Source organism: Elaeis guineensis, chromosome 9 (genome assembly GCF_000442705.2).
Source record: "Elaeis guineensis isolate ETL-2024a chromosome 9, EG11, whole genome shotgun sequence".
Classification (NCBI taxonomy): domain Eukaryota; kingdom Viridiplantae; phylum Streptophyta; class Magnoliopsida; order Arecales; family Arecaceae; genus Elaeis; species Elaeis guineensis.
The window spans coordinates 92,912,929-92,926,402 of record NC_026001.2 but is presented as its reverse complement, the minus strand read 5'-3'; the positions used below and the strand labels follow the sequence as shown (position 1 = coordinate 92,926,402).

Sequence of the window (13,474 nt, the reverse complement as noted above, 5' to 3'; positions counted from 1 at the left end):
TACTTTGACCCAAATCATTCTGGATCGTAGATGGATCATCCCATACCAAATGCCTCCAAAATTTGATCGTATGAAGGATCAAGTAATTTTTTAAATAAAATATATAGCATATCATATATGAAATATTTTTATAAATAGTAAAAAATATATCAATTTTTTTAATATAGTACAATATAGTACTTGACATATCAATATTTTTTTAATGCTAAAAATCGATAACAATTCCAATAACTCCAAATTCCAGCGCATGAACGCTAAAATGGCCCGTCAGTAACCTCACCTCCCCCGCTACCGCTCTCACAACTTCCGGACGAAAAAAATAACCGTCAAATCCACGCCAAACCCGCCTCTTTCCTTCTCCCTCTCTCTTCGAAGAGGCAAAGAGAACAAGACGAAACCTTTACCCCGGATCCCGAGACGTAACGTTAGAAATCGGCCCCCAGAAGACCCAGTCCAGCGCCGGGAATGGGGACGGAGGTGGATATCTCGGAGCTGCTGCTGCCGGCGCCGGAGAACGGGGTCTCCGAGCAGGAGGTGGAGAACATTCCGCCGTGGAGGGATCAGGTTACTATCAGGGGTCTGCTGGTGAGCGCGCTTCTGGGGACGTTGTTTTGTATTATAACGCATAAGCTTAATCTTACGGTGGGGGTGATTCCATCTCTCAATGTGGCTGCTGGCCTTCTGGGGTTCTTCTTCGTCAAAAGCTGGACGGGGTTTCTTCAGGGGATCGGAGTGTGGACGAAGCCTTTTACCCGGCAGGAGAATACGGTGATCCAGACTTGTGTTGTTGCTTGCTATGGCTTGGCATTCAGTGGTAATTAGCTCGGTTTCGTTTTCTTTTTTAAACTTTTGTGCGGATTTTGGTTGGATTTTTAGGAGTTTTACGTTTTAATGGATGATTTTGATTGTGCAGTTTTGGAGAATATGGGGAAAGATTGCTTTTTTAAGAAGAAAGCTAGGAACTTGGTGATGGATTTTGTTTATATAGTCATAATGAGGGTCTTACATGAAGAATTTTGGTGGAAGATTTTAGATTTTATTGGTAGAATTTGCTTCTTGGGTTCGTAGGGTATGGACAAACTTTTTTTTCCTATATATATATATATATATATATATATATATATATATATATATATCATAATGGTTATCATGATCATATTTGTTTCTGTTATTTGTAATGAACTATTTTGTATTAGGTTTGGATTTTTTAAGTTTTTATGGTGGATTAGATTGTATGCCTGGGGAATATGATGGGAGGTTGCCTTTTTTTTTTCCTTTGCAATTATTATTTGGCCGATCGGCCTTGTATGCATTTTGGTCGCAATTGAATGTGTTTATTGTCTTGTGAGCTTGAATTAAATGGATGGTGAGGATCTGGTGGTTATTTGTAGCTTGTGGAAAAGAGTCATTTGTTGTTCTAAATATGCCAGGAAATGTTGGTGTCATTTACAGTCCCTGCCTTGTTTGTGGTATTTATATGAGTATCGTTTATTTTGATAAGGTTATTTTGGACTTGTCCAGATCATGTTTTTTCTTCCATTCTCTTTAACTATTTCCTCTTATTCTTCTTCTTCTTCTCTCTCTCTCTCTCTCTTTTAAAAAAAGATTTTTGTGTTTATGTTTCTGTATATGTGTAGGTGTACTTTAGGATTTGGGTTATTTGATGTTGAAGCTTAAAATAGGAAGATCCTTAGCAAACAGACTAGTACAAAGGGAGAAGATTAGAAAAGTTCCCTTTCCATCCATGATGACGTAATAAGTATAATTCTTTGACCATAGCAGCGGTCATAACATAACAGTCTTGCCACTTGTTTAAGGTTTTAACTTTCAGTTCTTTGACCATAGTAGCGGTCATAGACATGACAGCCCTGCCGCTCATTTAAAGTTTTCACTTTCAAGTTACCTGTTTGACATTTCTCTTTCTGATTAACAAAGTAGCTTAAGATTTCTGTATGTTAGTTTTTCCGGAATCAGAGTCTCAAATATGTGATAATTTACTATAGCTATAGCTTTTGTTATGCACCTAGACAATGTTTATGGGTTATGATAATGCAACTGCTATTACTAGCCAGAAATCTATATCATTACTGATATAGTCAACTACATTGTTCGGAGGTATATATAGTATTATCTTTTTAGATTTGCTCAAAGTATTGGCAGATTATTGTAATTTAAGGTTTAATATTTCAGCCTATTATGGTAGATGCTGGTAAAAAAATGCAAAGAAAAAGGGATACAGATATGCAGTTCCAGAACTGTCAGTTGATTTTCGTTCTTCTTATCCAGTTCTAATATTTTCTGCATTTGTTTAATTCCATAAGTGAACATGCATTCATGTCCTCTTTTGCTGTCAAAGAACTTTTTATAATGGTTTTTGTTAGTCTGTTATTTAAGTTAGACCTACTCTTGTTGAGGTTGGCTTCTGTCTACTTGTAGCTCCAGGTTGTTTCTCTAAATACTCTCAAGGTTCAACTGATTCTAACACTTCATTTTTGAAATACGTGGAAATATTATATACAAGATTCTTAAGCTTGTGTTGAATCTGAAACATGGATTATTCATCTATCAATAAACTGAAAATTATTTTGTGGCTGATTTTATTCTTTTTTTGAACTGTTGGATTTTTAAATTCCATATTTTTGACAGGGGGCTTCGGATCCTACATGCTATCAATGGATCAAAAAACATATGAACTTATTGGAGCCGACTATCCTGGTAATAGGGCGGAAGACATTAAAAATCCTTCCTTGGGATGGATGATTGGTTTCATGTTTGTTGTGAGTTTTCTGGGCTGTTTAGCCTCGTTGCATTACGTAAGGTATGTTTGTAGTAGTTTGTGAAAAATAATAATGATTTATGATGTTTTATGATATAAATTAATATATGTAAATTGATTAGCACCTACTTGGTAAAATAAGTCTACCAATCTACTTTCCACTGACACCAATGAGTTAGGATTGGGCTTGCTACTTATGAATCAGCTATGCTAATGTTATTGATCAATTTTACATTAGATCCTTACTTGATTGAGCACAATTGACTTTAAAATTTTCTGGTTGTTAAAATGTGGCTTGGATATGCTGTGCATTTTTTCTGGAGCAATGTTCATCATATTATATTCATAACTTCTAATCGATGTTGTATTGCCAACTTTTAAATAATGATGTTTTGGAAATGGTGCTAAGTTAACTTCAACTGGATAAATTACTAATATAGAATTCCATTACTAATCCGTTATATGAAGAATTGCTGGGAGGTTCTATGAGAGGAGGTCCCATTGAAGTATACTGCAATAACTACATGGAGATTTTGATATAACATGCATTGTGATAAAGTATTAGCAGAGATGGACATTTTGTTGCAGTAGTTAAAACCAAGGTTTTCTGTATCGGTACCGATGCCCATACCGGTACCGATACAGTATCGGTACTGTACCGCATCGACATACGGTATGCTCTGGCATACCGGTTCGATACCGATATTTTTTTTTGTTTTGTTTTTTTTTATCTTCAAGTTATTAATTCATAACTATAATCTCAAAATTACATTATATTACATATTATTAACATATTTGGATTCAATTTTGAGTTTAGTAGTGGTACAGAGAATCTCGATCCAAAATTTTAAATATATATTTATTTACATTATATTACAATTCTATCATCCTAAAATTAAAAAAAAATATATAAATGTGTATTAAAATATATCTAAACTTTTAAAGTACAAAGTATAAAAAATGATATACTAACCTCAAGATCTGCTCTGTATTTAATTTCTCGTCGAGTGTCTGTGACGCTCGTAGATATCTGGATCATTGGCATAGTGTGGAGGAATATCAGTCATCTCTCTAATCAAGAAGCACCGTACTCCTGAATATTCATCCCATAAGGGATCCTCTTTAGATTGTAAGACATCTCAGATCTCTCACTCAAACTCTATCTCTGAGAAGTATCCTCGGGATGATGGTATGGCTGTGGAGGAGACCATCCAAATATGTCAGTAGCAAAATCTGATCCGTAAGATGCTTCAAGCTGTATAGGGTAGTAACCATTAGAAGACGATGCCTTGCACCATATCCATATGGATCATAAAGTGGCTGCAAATAATAGGATCCATAATGCGAGAATGATCTAGATACATCCATAGATCCTACTTCACGTACAAGATCGTCTGCAGCTGCATCGTATATTGGATGACCTCTAAAAGTCCGTCGTCTATATAAAATTATCTCCCCACGGTCTCTATCGACTCGCCCATCATGATCCCTATCTTGTGTGGCATGTGTAAACTGGGACTCACTGGTGAATCGAATATCATCTTACGGTTGTGTCTTATAAGCAGTGGTCTTCTATCCTCCAGTTCCTCTCTGATCATCAGATCCATGACTACTACTAGTATCATCATCACTCTTTCTGATCTCTGAATCTGAGTCAGATAGCTCCTGTACTCTCGAGAGTGGTGCACATGCAACTGTCTTTTCTTTTCCTCTTTGTTCCCCTCTGCGACTGAGTTTCCTGTGATTAGGAGGATGGATGTCTTGTTGCTGACTGCCGACCTCGTCTAAACATTTCTCGCTCAAACCTCTGCGAGGATGTATCGGACATCGAGTCATGTGATGGATGAGTCCTCTGTGTTCTCTCAGGCTGTGACTGATCAGCTGAAATCTTATATGGAATATTTCTTTCTGCCCATTGCTCTGGATCCATCCTGATCTCCTTAGCTACCACATTAGCTGATCGTGGAGGGGACCCCGACTCATCAAGCTCTGACTTTTGCTACTGACCTGCAAATTATCCGATGGTCGGATCGTCATCCTTGTCAGCATAATCATCTAGTGTCGGATCTATGTACTTCAGTTGTACTTCTTCCTGAATGTATTTTAGCCTCAACCTCAAATTATAGTGAATATATACAAGATTATTGAGGCATTTTTGTATCAGACGATTTCTCTGTTTGCTATGGATAAGAGCAAAAGTCGATCAATTACGCTCACAGTCACTAGCAGAGACCGTCTGAGAAAGAATGTGGACAGTCACACCTCTCAAATATTCTGTAGATATTTCAAAATGAATCCACCATTCAGCTGCAAAAGTAAAATTACATATCAAATTTCATGATATTATTAGACATTTGATGTCAATCTATACTGCTCATTATTGATATGTAATTTATCTGGATTCATCTGCTTTTTGCTTACGACAGCTGATGGGACTCCAAAGCTGTCTGATCCCTTTCTAAACTGTTTCGTTTGTAAAAAAAATATATTTATTAAATTTATAAATATATCGTTGAGTACAGATCGAAGTCAGTTGAATAATCACATCTGTTTTAAACTAGTATATCTCTTGCAGATACAAGAATGTGATTTCTGGATCGGATACCATCTTATATATCACATTACGAAGAGCAGCAAAAAGCTCGTTATCTATATCTATCCCAGGAATAGTATACTAAAATCTCGGATTCAAATAGTAAACTGTAGATAAATTTTATAATTGATTAAGTATACTTTTATAAATATAAGAAAAAAATATTTTAAAGTATTTTTGAATCCGTGCTTACCGGCTAAATACAAATCTCTATTCATCTGATAGTCCTAACGGCGCTCAATGATGTTAATAAATTTTTGAGCATACTTCGGATCATTCTCACTGATCTGTTTTTTTGTTCTCTCCATCATATAATATAAAAAATCTATTTGGGGGTATCTTTCACTATCCACGATGCAAAGCACCTCGTATAATGGCTTAATAGCATTCACTATCTTCTCAGTCCGCTGTCAGAATGACTGACTCATCATCAAATTTTTCACATGACTTCCATCAATGCCGTCCTCACATATCTGTTCTCCTGCTACTCGGCACTGACAAACATCTGACGTAAGGCTGCTTTCTTCTGAAGAAGACTATCAAGTGCTATGTAGTTGGTAGCAAATCGTATGATATCTGGTCTTAAGATCTCCCCCCAGTATACGTCCGCATCAATGAAAAGATCCATGTGTGATTGTAGATGAATCTAGTAATAGTCTGGGCAATCTCCACTATCTGCTGTATCCTATGAATCTTTTTAATATCCATCAATATAAGATCAATGCAATGTGCAGCACATAGGGTCCAGTATATCTGCGATCGCTGCTCCATCAGCAACTTTCCGGCAGCCTTATATTGTGATTCATTATCTGTGATGACTTGCACGACATACTGCTCACCCATTGAATCAATCATCTTCTCCATCAGACTAAAGATATATACGGCATCGTGCATCTTATCTGAAGCATCAATTGATTTGTGAAAAAATATTTTTCCATCATAGTATGTCAAAAAATGAATGATGCTCCATCTAGTAGGACTGGTCCAACCATCGCACATCACTGTCAGTCCGTATGTGGGCCATTTATTCTTGTAAAAAGCAATCTATCTCTGCAGATCTTCCTTTTTACTATGAAGAAGCTGACCATAAATGTCCTTAGGTCCTGACGGATCTACACCCTGACCGACAGCCTCTATGGCTGAAATGGCAGATCGATAGTAAGGATTGTCTGCTGCATTTGCTGGAATATGGCTGAAATAAAATCATGATCCAATAGCTCGCCACATATCTTTCTTATCTTTTTTTACCATAGTGTCAATTCTTTGCTACTTTGAATCATTGCTGGAAAAAGCATGTGAATCCAAATCATGGATGGTGGCTCCTGCTGGAATATCTTTGGAGGATCTCCTCCTACTGCCAAAAGCTCCCAATAAAGATGACATACTGTATCTGCTTCCTCTACCATTGAGCTCTCTGACTGAGGTAGTCCTTCTAAACTTGGATTCTCCCCCACCAGTCGCTAATTCAAACCCCGATTCGTAGTATGATGGTCTAAATTGCTCTCTATACCTGGCCATCTCCTCCTACCGGTACTGATCATCCAAGCTCGTCTAAATGGCAGCCTCAATCTGTGCCTCCTCATTATTTGGAGCGAAAGCCTCCTCTGACTCTTTAGAGTGATAAGAAGATGGCTCTACAACTTGACGGTCCACTTATGTTTTCTTCTGCTTTGCGCTTTCTTTCGCTGTTTCCGAATTAGCGAAGTGCTTTTTCATCAACTGTCCGACCTCCTGTGGGTATTTCTGACATATGGACACATCAGGATAACCATCAGTCAGGTGCTGCTTCAACCTAGTCACCCCTCTTTTGAACTCTGTGTTGCACCATTTGTATTTCTAATGATGCCGAGCCGAGAGCATCTCGCAATAATCCCAACCAATGTCACACTCTGAATCATTCTTCTTACTCATTTCTGCAAGTATAACAAAACACGACAGTTTAATAATTATTAAAAAATATTATATATAAATTCAAAAAATTTTAATAATAATTTTAAAACTCAAATTCAAAAAAAATATGTTATATGTTTCATATAATATTTTTGAATTAATTATAATATAATATTAATTTTATATATTTTTATTTGATAATATATTTTTATTATTTAAATAATTATAAAAATATTTTTTAATTTTAAAAATTTTAAAAAAATTTGAGGTTAGATTCAAGTAGCTTGAATCATTCTAAACATAATTCTGAAAGAATAAATATATATATATATATATTTTAAAAAATATATAATTAATGAAAATCAATGAATGTGATGCTCTGAATTTTTTTTCTTACTTATTTCTGTAAGTATAAGAAAACACGACAACTTAATAATTATTAAAAAAATATTATATATAAATTTAAAAAAATTAATAATAATTTTAAAACTCATAAATTTAAAAAAATATGTTATATGCTTCAAATAATATTTTTGAATTAACTATAGTATAATACTAATTTTACATATTTTTTATTTGATAATATTTTTTTATTATTTAAATAATTATAAAAATATTTTTTAATTTCAAACATTTCAAAAAAAATTTGAGGTTAGATTCAAGTAGCTTGAATCATTCTAAATATGATTCTGAAACTCTGATTTTTTATTTTTTTTAAAATTTTTTTAATAATTTTTTTATGAATAAATATATATTTAAAAAATATATAATTAATAAAAATTAATGATTTTAGTATCATCATATAGATCTTCGAAAGATCTATCACATATAATTAAATCATACCAAAATCACAAAATTTTGGCATGATTTTCTCTTAATTTCTTACTTCTTCGTTCCTATCCTTTTTTTAGCCATAAAAATATAAAAAATAAAATATTTACTAGAAGAATAATACATACCTTACTTTCGATCAAAAATCAGCATCTCCTCGAACTAGTGCTGCAATTTGACGGAATTTTTTCTTCTTTTTCTAATTTTTTTCACATGTCGTCGAATGCCTGAGAGCTTGGAAGTTCTCTGAGAGAATTCTCGGGTCTCTCAGAGAAAGCATCTAGGCTGCCACTAAATGATAGCCTAGATCCCACTACACCCCCCACACCCACGCCCACGTGGGTACTGTCGGTACGGTTCGGTTCAACGCCGAACCGAACCAAATCGAGCCATACCGTCCGATTTCGGATGGTATGGCCCAGAACCGTGCCGAACCATCCGGTTCGGTGCGGTTCGGACTTTTTTAGGGAAAAAATAGCCGAACCAGATCGGCTGGTCGCCGGTCCTGTTCGGTACGCCCCGTACTGGGCGGTTCGGCCTGGTATGACATTTTCTGGTTAAAACTTTGAAGTTTCTTGACGCAATTTTTTTCCTTATTTAATGACCAATAAACTGAGTGCAAGGTTCACAATTAAACTAAACTGCAAAATAGAATTTTCCAACTTATGAACCAGGAATCCTTAACAAGATCCACAATTCAGATTTTTTAATGTGAATGCTTATGAACTTAGAAAGTGTAATTTTGATTGGACCCACATATGACAGTATGCATCCCCAACAACAGTGCATTCAAATGAGTTGAGTCTATCAGTTATTGTCAAATGCTCATGTATGCATGGTAGTGAAAATTGTGCTGGCTTGAGATATGGCAGACATGTTGGTTGAAAGTTTGACAATGATGAAGGGCTTTACATGTAGATTGTGCTTTATAGTATGTGGAATAGGGCTTAGTGGTTACAGATGTAAGGTCCTTGTATGTTATCTATCCTTTCAACTTGACACTTTTTGTATCGTCATCCTTGGTCCAAAGAATATGCATGTTTCTGTTCAAATTGTTCCTTCTTTTTTCCTTGTTCAATTGCTTTTCAAGTCTAGGCAACTTGAGAAGGTTTGTTCCTCAGTTAGATGATCTCAAATTGCCTAATCAATTGGTTAGGTTTCCGTTGCCACCAATAGATCTTATCTTTAACAAGTCCCAAGTATTGTAAAAACTTACCTCAGCCAGGATTTCGGTACCTATTCCAAAGGGTTGGCTTTAGGTCTTGAGGTGGTTGTAAAATATTGTCAAACCTTAATGGATCATCCCTTGATCCATAAAGCTTGTCCTGGTTAGTTGGGATGACTATTAGGCTAAATTTAACTCATAATGTCTAAGTATGTGTAAGGATTTGGTGTGGTAACCTCCATAGATCATAATGTTAGTTGTAAAGGAAGACTAATTTTATCAGTTATAAGCATACTTGCCTTTGGTGTCTAGGGATATTAAGATTGTTGGTATCTTAGCTGTCAGCATCTATTATGAAGATACTTGAGTATCTTCCTGTGGTTCTGTTTATAGCAAAACCCTTGGGGTGTACATCTAAAATCCATATTTTGACACCCTTTCCTGTGAAGGGCTAGATCTTCAGTCCAAGCAAATCTTTTTTAAATACATTTTCAGGCCTGCAGCTCTTGTTTTTTGGTGACTCTTTCATGCACATGCAAGCCAACACTTTCCAGGCTTCCTGTGCTCTCCCTCTGACTGGAGCATTCTGTCTCAACTATTGGTGGTGCAATTAATTAGGTTGCCTATTATACTTTCATCTTTTGTTGCATCCATGCCAGTTTTATATTGTCCTGTGTTTATGCTTGTCCTATCTGACTTTGCTATTGAATGTTCCAAATTGCATAACATCACTTTCCTTATAGTTGTATCACGTAATTATACTTATTATTTTGTTACAGAATTGCACTTATAGTGAATTTGCATGTAGTCAATACATTGTTCTTTGTGTGCATCTCCATTTTTTTTACCTTGCTCTAATTCTACTGGAGTTTCCATAATCTGTCTTCTGTCATACTGGTCTTCCACATATTCAAGTATTTTGGAGATTTATCTTTTGGATGATGACTCTTGCTGAAGTCACATATACATATCCATGCCTATTATAATTTGCGGATAAGAGATAAATACAAGTTCCTATTATTAATCCTTCTCTTCTACTCTTTTTATTTAGATTTTGTGCTACTAGTAAGGTAGGTTTTTCTATCTGCCGATCGATAATTTACTTATAAACCCTGATCTTGTAGCTTTGTCTTGGTGAATGGTTGCAGCACCTATTCTTAGAGAAATGACATCAGGTCAAGATAAAATTGTTAAATGTTCTCAAATTCTGATACATCATAGAATGACATCAGAGAGTTTACATTTTTTTTATTGGCTTACATGCTGTCATTTTATTAATGAGAATATGAATTTAAACCCGAAAAACGTTGGAAAACTAAAATTTAGAGAAACGTTTTGTATATTTTTACACACTCAATGCTAATTAGTAACATTCTTCTTATTTGTTTGAATGTTTGTAGGTCATGGTAATTGATTACAAGCTTACGTATCCTAGTGGGACAGCCACAGCTTTGCTTATAAATAGCTTTCATACTAATACAGGAGCAGAGCTGGTAGGGTAAGTATTGTGGCTTACATGCACATTGCTAAAAGCAATTTACTTTTGCTGTTTATCTATTACTTTATGAAGTTGCTATCATGCCATAGTCCATTTTATAGGTGTCTGCTGCCTAAACTCTGTAGCCATACTTTATGAGTGGAATTAACTTTTTTTTTTTTTTTTCTGACAATGAGTTGAAGTCCCTAAGCCGTGTATGCTGGATTTGTTTCAGAAACTTTTTCTTTATTTTAATGAATAAGTGCTTTAGGTGTACTAGCATAACATTGAAAAGCTATAGAAAAATTAGGTATTTTGTGCAAGTTGCATGATCAATAATAGTTTCTTGCATGAGCATTTTTGGAGGCTATCTCAAGGGGTCTTGCATATTTTCTTCACAGTTCGCAAAAATGTGACTGCAAGGCCGTGACTAGTTCCAGTTCGTAAAGTTCACGGTAGCTATCTAGGTATCAAGTGTTCTAGTATCCAGAAGAATCTAACATAGGAATCTTCCAAAACTCAGACACAGTAACATGTTTATATCTTATATATGTATGTGTAAATTTGATGTAGCAATGAGCTGGATGTCTATGCTCCTTAATTCTTAAAATTTGATAAAATGCTTGCTAATTATCCTGTTAAAATTAAAATCACCCTTATATAAGTGCCAAAGTTGATTCATAATGTTATTGGCATCAAAATTTGATGGTATGAAGTGTCAAGTAATGTCCCAAGTGTCCGACATTGTCTAAAATCCCAAAATTTGGAGTGGCCAGATAGCACTGTGAGTACCATCACTTGTAAAGTGTAGTTCAGAAAGTCGACAAGTATGGCTACAACTAGATGTAACACATCTAGCTGCTTATAATATTTGGGTTCAGAACTTGCAGATTTGAGCATAAATGTTATGAATCTGCTCTTTGAGCTGAATGAGCAGCAACGAATCCTGTTTTCTGCTGTTCCTTCCATTTTCTTAGGTTTCTTAAATTGTTCTTCAGTTTCTTGGAACTGAACTCCTACATCCTAACTGCATCTACTCTTTTTGAGAAATTGCAAAAAAATCTATGGTTGAGTTTAGAAAAGTGTTTCTTAAATGCTAGCTTTATTAGGAGTATACATTTTAGTTCCCATGGGTGATTAATTGCCAAAATCTTATACAGGGTGCTAAAGTTGTATCCCATATATGCAAATCTAAATAATGTCAATGATGAATAGAAATCTTGGTTGTTTTGATTCCATTTGTTCTATGATACTAATGACTAATTGACATTGTAAAGTTACTAATATATATAGTTTTTTCTTTATCAACCTGTATATTTTCAATATTTAAAAGGATATATTTCTGCTTGTTTGTTTAGATATACATAACTTGGTAAATAACTGATAAGACATGGAAAGTCTTGAAGAATTACTTGAGTGATTATTTTACATAAGACTGAATGCTAGTATTATGAAGTTAGAACCTCCCTTTCCACTCAAAAGAAAATGGAAAAAAACAAGATAAAAAATAGACACCATTCAATTTTTCATACTTAAGGAAATGATGTAATGATCAACAAAAAGGGTCAAATAATCAATACTTGAATCGGGTTGTATTGGGTTGGTTTGTACCCAAAAAATAAGTGTTCTAGTTTGGAATAGTTAGAGTCGGAGGTTCCAACGTTGTATTCGGATTGAATATAGTTTAGTGGATTTAAATTCTCAAGTAGGAGCTTGGGGAGTGGATGTAGGTGCAAGGGTTGGCACCGAACCACTATAAATCTTCTTGTTTGTGTTGTGCTTACTTGCTCTCCTTTTAAATTTTTTTATCCTCTTGCATTCTTGCATCCAACTTCTACACCTTGCATAAATACACTCACCATACTTATCTTGCTCATTGTTAAATAATCTTCATAGTTGTAAGTTAAGTATAAATTTTTAAAAAACTCAATTCACCCCTCCTCTTGGGTTGCATAGCTGGGCAACAAGTAGTATCAGAGCCCGGTGCTCTAGCCCTACTTGATTTAACCATCAAAGAGTTAAAGATCTATGGCAACTCAAGTTGGCACTTCTCTAGCTGAGGGGCAGTCCAGTAACCGACCTTCATTTTTTAATGGGTCAAACTATACCTATTGGAAAGCTCGAATGAAAATCTTTATTCAAGCACTTGACTATGATATGTGGAGTATCATAGTAAATGGATCACACACCCACTAAAATAATTGATGGTGTGGAATCAACCAAATCTGAAAGAGAATAGAATGAGGTTGATAAGAAAATGGCTCAACTAAATGCAAAAACCATGAATGTTTTGTATTGTACTCTAGATGCTAATGAATTCAATCGTATTTCAACATGCATGTCTGCTAAAAAAATTTTGGATAGATTAGAAGTAACTCATGAAGGAACTAACCAAGTGAAAGAATCAAAAATCAACATACTTGTGCATAAATATAAACTTTTTAAAATGGAGCTTGATGAGTCAATAACTGAAATGTTTACTCGTTTTACTGATATTATTAATGGTTTAGAAAGTCTTGATAAGTCTTATTCTAACAGTGACCTCGTAAGAAAGATTCTTAGGTCTTTACCAAGGACTTGGGAGGCCAAAGTGACCGCAATCCAAGAAGTCAAAGATCTGAACATCCTACCTTTGGAAGAGCTTCTAGGATCGCTGATGACTCATGAGCTGAGCATGAAACAACATCAAGATGAAGAGTCAAATGAACAAGCTAATTTGTGCCTTATGGCACATGAAAATGA

General features: G+C 35.0%; 1 pseudogene; it reads left to right on the top strand.

The window, feature by feature from the left end:
* The first annotated feature begins 299 nt into the window (after positions 1 to 299).
* Positions 300 to 10,869, top strand: LOC105051116 (probable metal-nicotianamine transporter YSL6; annotated as a pseudogene).
* Positions 10,870 to 13,474: the final 2,605 nt, after the last annotated feature.